Below are 8850 nucleotides of genomic sequence, written 5' to 3'. Positions count from 1 at the left end.
CTTTCTTATAGGCAATAATACTCTATCAGTTGCTTTGGTTCTGATCCTGGGATATAGTAATATCTTAAAGTGACAACCATGTGGTTCTTCACCTTTGGATATCTACTTCACAAGTCTATACAAGTGTCCTTTTTGTGATTTTGTGACATATTCATTATAAGGGTTATGAAAGTGATTTTCTTTCACATAGGAAAAAGCTTTCTTAAATCTACAACATTTGAGATTTAATTCCCATATAACATCATTGAGATAACCTTGCTATATCAATAAGTCCAATTTCAAGTCTATACTTCAAAATTGACCATGTCATGTTTTGTCATTTTTCGAGTAACATTTATGTTTTATCAAGTCTATCAAATAGACTTTATTCACATCATGTTGCTCAAATTATAACATCACTCCCACTGGCCTTGTTGTAACTTAGCATTCATTCAAAAATAACAATTATATTTTCTTGATTTGAATGCATATTGCTCCCACTTAACTTAAACGAATCATACACAAAAGAATTCATTCTCAAGTCATTCCATGAAATGTGTGACTTGCTTTATCAAGTCTATTCATTTAAATTATATGGTGTCATACATCATACTTTAAGTTTTAGTCATACTAAGACCTTTAATGTAGTCATATAAGAATTATCCAAGTCTTTAGTGGAAGCATGGCTCCTACTAAGGATAACAACTCAACCATTCCTTCTAGGTGGTTGATATAATTCTTTATCAAAACTACATAGAGCAATATTGTTACATGAGATGTTGAATTTGGATTGTCTTGTTGTTAAACCATATGTTGTGACTCATTTTGAAACTATTCCCTTTTGTTTCATCAACTTGTCCATATGCTTAGTTATTTAGCTTGTTCTCTTAAAAGAGAATGATGGACAACTCCCAACATATAACCATTTTATGCTAGGTTGACGAAACCAACATTCAAAGACTATTCTTTAGAATGTCACACAACATAGAATTTTAACGTTTGAAGAGCTTGAGTCCTTTAACAATTAAAATTACAAACTCTTAATAATAGTCAAGTACTATTATCCTTTAGACAACTATAAACCAATCATATTCAAGTTTATATCCATTTTCACACCTCCCACTATTTCTCATTACTTTAATGAGAAATCATTTCATACATTCAAAATGTATAAAAGTGGATTATATTGGTAGAAGACATTGTGTAGTAGCTTAAAAAACCTTTCAAGCTCATTTGTTTCAATCTTCACTAAGTTAATGTCTTGTTATTAAGTGACTAAAGTCTTTAAACATTTTATAGATTTAGACACTTCTTCTTTGGTTTAATCACTAACACAATTGACATTTTAAAACCTTTTAAAGAATGCCCAATTAGTTGTTCAAAACTACTAATTGAATCAAGAGTGATCTTGATCATTGTGTTTCAAGTGATAACCATATAAGAAACGTTTTTCTTATTACTTATATCATTATAATGTGATCTTCCTTTTCATCAAGAAAGGATTCTATAGACTTTTGTCAATTCATATAGAACTCATAGGTAGACAAATGGAACCAAATCTAAAGATTCATTGTATCCTTTTATGTCCTACATGTGAGATCTATCCATAATTGATAAATCTAAAGTTTGGTTATCACATTACAATAAGTGATATAACTCTTGTATCTCATCTAGGATACAACAAGACAATTTTCAATTCATAACAATACTTTTAAGGAAATAGTATATTGAAAAGGCATTCTTCACATTACATTAATATGATAATTCAAACATTCATAATGTTTAATACAAAAAGTATTAGCTCTATACATTTAGAGTCTAATTTAAATACCTTTATACATTTAGGCACTAATAGTGGTCTTCCATCATATGAAGCCACATAATAAGTTCTTATCAAAATAAGAAAGTTTAAAGACTATCTTTAAATGCCTAACAAACTTCCTAAGTAGTAAGCAAAAACATGGTGGCCGAACTCTTCTCCACACTTTTCCTTGCTTGTTCCTCTTCTACTTGGCTCCTCCACCTATATACAATTATACAAGTGATTAGCCCTTTATATCAAATATAAATATTTAGAAGATCTAACAATTAGAATTGAAGATAAGAACATAAACCATACCTTGTGGCTTGTCCTTAAGAGTTGCAAGGTATAACCTGCAATTCCTCTTCCAATGCCCCTCCTTTCCACAGTGGTGGCAAGTCCCCTTGGGCTCCATTGCCTTCTTTTTCTTCACTCCTCCTTTCGACTTAGGAGTGGGTGACTTCTTCTCCTTCCCTTTGCCTTTGCCTTGCGGCTTGGCCTTGGAAGAGGATGGCTTGTTGTAGGCTATTGCAGCAGTCCCTACAACGTTCTCTTTCTTCATAGTCTTCTCAGCAGTTACTAACATATTTAGTAACTCAGAGAGAGTACTATCCATCTTATTCATATTGTAGTTCATTACAAACTGCGAGAATGAATCAGAAAGAGAAGCCAATATAAAGTCCTGGGCCAATTCCCCGTCAAGTGGAGTACCAAGGTTCTCTAATTGTTCAATGAATCCTATCATCTTCAGTACATGTTGGTGTACTGGAGCCCCCTTGACCATCTTGGTCTTCACAAGTTCACAAACAGTGCTAAAGCGACGGTTGCGCGTCCCTTCACCATATAACTCCGTAAGATAGAGTATTATGGAAGATGCACTATCCATGCCCTCGTGCTGTCTCTGTAGCTCCTCATTCATGGAAGCCAACAGATAGCACTTGGCTTGTGTGTCATCCTCAACGTGCTTGTCATACTTAGCACGTTCATCCTCAGTAGCCTCAGGGCCGAGAGGTATGTGAGGTGGAGCCTTGTCTAGCACGTAAACAATCTTCTCCAATGTTAGGAGAATCTTGACATTACGATACCATGATGGGAAATTGTGCCCCTCTAGGCCATGTTTGTCGAGTATTTTCGCGAGTGTGCTTCCAACCATATCTATATACATAAACAATAAAATAATTAGATTGATTGTTGATTAAGTCAAATGATTCGGGTCTTTAAACCGAATGACACCACCCACCATTTTTGGCAAATTCCATATCCCTCAAGATGGAATCAGGGAGATTTCAAAGAAAGCTCCTAGCGGGTTATGGGAGGCTCATTATTACCAAGCCCACCTCACGATTATACGATGTTGGCTAGCAAAAATAATAATGAGAGGGTACACTTACCCATTCACAACAACCTCTTGTGATTACCCATCTTTTTGGCCTCTAGAGAGTAATGCCTCACGATTATACGATGTTGGCACCATTTCTCTTAGTTAAGTTCTTTCCCACCATGCCGGTTTAGATAGGGGTTCAAGCATGACCTCACGATTATACGATGTTGGCCACACTCGTTGCCTACCTTCACCTCATCAAATGTTTTAAATAAACTCCTCCTGAATATAAGCATGCACTTTGCACTCCCCCATTATAGGGTGAAGGCGGTGTACAAGTCATAAACGATTGGAGCCTACCACGGTGGAAGGCCACGAAAAAGTGTTCAAAGCACTCTTACGCTTACAACTTAATATTGTTTGGTTGAGGGATTTTAAGGTCTCATCAATTTTATTTATTTAATCACATTCAAATAAATAATGTCCTATTACAACTACTAGTCCAAAGTTTAATGAATTTAGTAGCATATAATATCCCCACTATTCGTTTTCATAAAACAAATCAATATCAAAACATTTTTCAAAATATTGGAGATATATATAACTACTAATTGTATTCATTATAGTTTAGTAGCATATGATACTCCCACGATTTGTTTTAAGAAAAACAAATCAATATCAAAAACGAATTTTTCAAATATTGGAAGTAACTAATACTACTAAGGTTTTTGCATTCCTTTGAAATTGGACTTTATAGTTATCTTAGGCTCTTGGATGACCATGGACTTATTAGGTTATTGCAACAACGAGCCAACATTGTTGAATATAAACTCGGGGAGGTTGTGTCAATTTAATTACGTGCTTATCAATCCAATTAAAACATTTTCATTGAGCCATTAGAAATGAAAGACAATCATTCATTGCTAATTAGGGCATTGGACCCATTTAATCTTTAATCTCATGTCAAAACCCTCTTTTAGTTATGTCTCCTTACCAATAGTTAAAGAAACTCTAGTCTAGCACTAGAGGGAATCAACTAACGAATAGAGATTAAGAAGTAATAAGAATTACAAACCGATTTGTACAAATTCCTATAAATTACACATACTAAAAGGGGAGAGATAGATTAACGTCAAACGTGACAAGGTCCAATTAAACAGTAATTAAAACACATTCCCAAGGTTCAAACAATTTGATTTTAGCGCCTTATCTCATAGCTCAATTATCGTTTAAGGCATAAGTCCAAAGTCATCCATTTTCTAACTACTGAATCATATTAAATAATCAAAATGGAATGCAACATGAACATTTAGATTTAGTGCATATGGGCATAATAGTATTATGAGTTTAAACAACTAACAAAATTAAAATCAAATATTTTAACTTTCTAGTTAACTAGGGGTCAAACCGTAAATACTCAAAAGTAAATATCAACTTTTCAAAGATTACAAAATAGCCCCACAAGTGGATAAATCCACTAGGGAGGCTGGCCACATTAAGGGGATGGGAGGTTTCTTACACACTCTTACACAACATGCATCAAAAACCACATTATGTAGAAAAAATTAAATTTTACTTGTCACTTGGTTTTGCTTCAAAGACTTTAGGGAAAAGGTGATGGAAATCCTCCTAGTCAAGTCTAGGGTTTTATAAATATATGATATGGTTATGGATGGTATGAACATCATCCAAAACCACAAAACAATGCATGAAAACCAAATAAAACCATTTTCACCTAAAACCAAACCATGAACACCAAGAACAAAACCATGAACACATTTTCAAGATTTGTATATTCTTGGTGATTTTTCAAACCCAAAAACAAAAGTGACAAGAACTGTTTTTTCTAGCTTTAAAAGGATGTGTGAGTGGTTTACAATAAAACACAAACACAACCCAAAACCACCCCCAAAACCGTGCCCTCCCTTTTGGTTCAAAACCTCAAAATTTTGTTCATGACTTATTCTTCATTCATGCATCTAAAACACCTTTTTACATGCATATCTTTTTTCAACTCTTGATTTATATTTTTCAACCATTGAAAAAAAAAAGATAAACATACTTTAAATGAAGAAATAATATGTCAAATTAGTTCTAAACTCATTTTTCATTCATGCATACAAAACTTCTTTTGCATACATATCTTTCTCAACTATTGACTAACATTTTTCAACTATTGAAAAACAAAAGATAAACATATTTTGAATGAAGCACTAATTATGTCTTACATAATATTAATACCCATATGCATAAAATCCAAAAGGACACATTATACATAAACCTTTGGCTCTGATACCACTTGAAGGGAAAATTATGAGTTTTCACATATAGGGATTTCAAAATGACTATCATGCATATACAAATCAAATTTAATATACGAAAGCAGCGGAAGCATTTATAACAAATTATCAAAGCTATAGTCATGCAAATCCCCTTCAAGGTTCATAGGTTTATATATAATGCATCAAAACAATTTTAGAGAAGAACAAAGTGAAGGTTTAGTCTAATACCTCTTGATCTAGACTTGAGACCAAGGATGGACCACCTCCAAGCCCTTCGTTCCTTGAACTCCTTGAGCCTAGCTTCCCTCCTTGCCTCCTCCACTTTGTTAGAATGAGTGCTCCTAGGTTCTCTTCAAGTTTCCAAAGTAGGAAACCTCTAAAGATCCTCAGCCACTAGTGTAGTGAGAAGGATGAAGGAATAACCAAAAGGGTGAAAGATGTGTTAGTAAAAACACCCCTAAGGTGGCCGGCCTTTGTAGTGTTAGAGAGCTATTTTTCTTTTGTCTCTTTGTTGCTTTAACACTTCAAAAACCCTAATGAAAAATATCTCTATACAGTTCCTTATATAGACAAAAAGAAACCTAGTCAACCACTTGACTAAATATCTCTCTCTTTCCACTTAAAGTGGCCGGCCTCTTGTGTTGGATTTGGGCTTTGGGCTTTTATATATTTCAAGTCATCCAATGCTTGAATAAAAGCCCAATGGGTTTAGGCCCAATGGGTTTAGGCCCAATGGCCCCAATTAAACCCGAACGTTTCTTTAAGCCCAAAAAGATCTTTATCGCTTTTATGATTTCTTTAGACTTTCTAAATTAATCACAACACTTAATTAATCCAATTATTATTTCCATCATCCATTAATTACTCACTACAATAGTGTATTGGTGAACAATCTTTTAGGTTCTAATTAGCAAGGCAGTGAGGTGATTGGCACCAATCCAATTGATTATATTTAATCCAATCACTTAGTGAATTAAAACATACTTTTAATTCACCTTCTTCTTTGACGACTACATTTAATCATTTAGAAGAACTCACAAGCCATGAGTGACATCTAACCATATATCATGGCTACCCAAGCTAATGTAGAAGTTTGTTCGGAGAACCTATTCAGTTGGAATTACAATGTAATTCGATCCTTCTCTAAAACAATACTCTCAATCACATTACTAGGGTATGGAAATATTATTTCAAACCCCTAATGTGATTATTCCTTCTTATATGATTCTTTTGAGTCGTATAGGAACGCTTTCCTTTATTACGCTCGATACTTTGGCCGAAGATTCCCGAATCATATCTTAGAGTATTCTTCCTCTCTTATCGAGGATTAGAGATTCCTTGTTGCGCATACACTTGCCTTCATGACTAAGTGGCTTAACCCCAATTATGCCGTGGACACCCGCGAATGGGGAGACTTTGACATAATCAAAGATTAAGTACTTAACCACAAGACAACGATGATGCCTCAGGTCAAAGGACTACTTACATTATTCCAACCATTAGAGTTACTTGCTTGACATGTGAGTAGACCTCCATGCAAGTACTCTCGTTCGATTGTATTCAGTGAACTCATTCCCTTAATGAGCACCTACATACTTGTCTTAGTGTCACAACACGAATGGGATGAGACTTTCCATCCTTCCATTTGAAGCAGACACAGTATGTACCGGTCTAAGCATTGTCAGTATCCCTCCGACAATCCAATGACCATGAACCTTTTTGGACATTTGGTTATGTGAAGAAGGTCTCTGTAGTCTAACATCATTAGATTACTTCTTCAATCGATCCATTGTCCATGGATACACTATTTAGGACATATATCGTTTATTGAGATAGTCCTAATTAGTATCTTTGCCATTTGATGTATAAGATTCATCTATACATCAATTTATTTGTCCTGAAAGGTTTCTTCCAAAGATTGACTTTCAGGGCATATTTCCAATAGGATGATGGTAGCTGCCTTGCGGATGAAACACAGTATAGGCAGATTGTGGAAGCTTGTTATACCTCACGGCAACAAGACTCGATATCATGTATGATGCAAGTCTGCTAGTAAGGTTTATACATTGTCCCATGACCAAACATTATGCGATAGCCATAAGGGTTTTGAGATACGTTTAAAGAACTTTGGATTACGGTCTGGAATATGTGAAAGGCCAAAGTGTGGTCCTCATTGGCTATTGTGACAATGATTAGAGTGGTTTAATGGACAATATGAACAGCACTTCGGGGTTTGCTTTCTCATTTGACAGTGGTGTGTTTTCTTGGGCCTCAGTTTCAAAAGCTACTGTTATAGCAATATGGCTCAGGTTTATTTTGGAAGACTTTGGAGAATTTTAAGCTGAAGAAACTGTATTGAAGTGTGATAACACTTCTGCAATTGCCGTTACAAAGAATCCAATGTTCCATTAGAACACGAAACACCTCGATTGCATGTACCATTTTATTAAAGATGCATTGCAAGATGGTATTATTGATATGCTCTATTGTACAACAAGTAAGCAGGTTGCATATATTTTTACTAAGGAATTACCAAAAGACCGGTTCAATTATCTTCGAGATACGCTTGGATTGAAATCAGTTCAAAATGTAAAGCGGAATTTTGAACTGTAAATTGTTGATATGATTTCTTAGTGAAGAATTTAATAGGTAGTTTAGTCTGTTAAACCTTAGCTGAAATGGTGTAATCACTTGAGCTAATGATGCCAAGTATAAGAGTTATTTTGTATCCTGGTAGCTTAAGTTTTAGAGGACTTGATTGTCGTAGTTTTATGAGAGTGATGAGATGAAGGGTTGAGATGAATTTGATGTATTTGGATAAGCTTATATGTTATGGGCATGTCATAGCTCTTTTTTTTCTTCCAGGATATAAAAAATACTCATCTTCTTCTTTTTGAATCCTTTACCAAAATACACAACTATATCAGATTTTAACATCGTGAGACTCCTGAGTGCCCTGCTGCCGGGGTGGCACGAAATTTTGCAAACTTGTCGCATCAAGGAGACGAGATTGGTTTGAATTGACAACCCTTGTAGTAGAGAGTGTCATAATGCACATCATAACCTTTCCGAGTTCTATTAGGGAAAGTAGTTGTGGTATAATATTAGTAGCATCCAGATCAATAACACAGGCTTAAAGAATTTGGTCCACAATATGTGTCCAAGGATGGGATAACCCCATTAATATCAAAGTGTCTTGTATCTTTGAAAACTCATCTGCCACTGTGTTATGCACCTCAGGTCTATACTCCAAAGGCATAGTTGTACCCAAGAGTTTGAGTAGCCATTTTTCTTGAGCATGAGTTGTGATGCGTTGGTCCAGGAAGTACTTATTACTTAATAGTGCGATGGTCAGTGATGATCTTAAACTGTCGTCCAACGAGGTAAGGTTCCCAATGTTAGACTATAAAAATGATTTATAACATCGCATTATCATACGTGGCCAGAACCCTATTCTTCAAGGTCAA

This window comes from Malus domestica, chromosome 09, assembly GCF_042453785.1.
Source record: "Malus domestica chromosome 09, GDT2T_hap1".
In the NCBI taxonomy this organism is placed as follows: domain Eukaryota; kingdom Viridiplantae; phylum Streptophyta; class Magnoliopsida; order Rosales; family Rosaceae; genus Malus; species Malus domestica.
Note: the sequence above shows the minus strand (reverse complement) of the source record.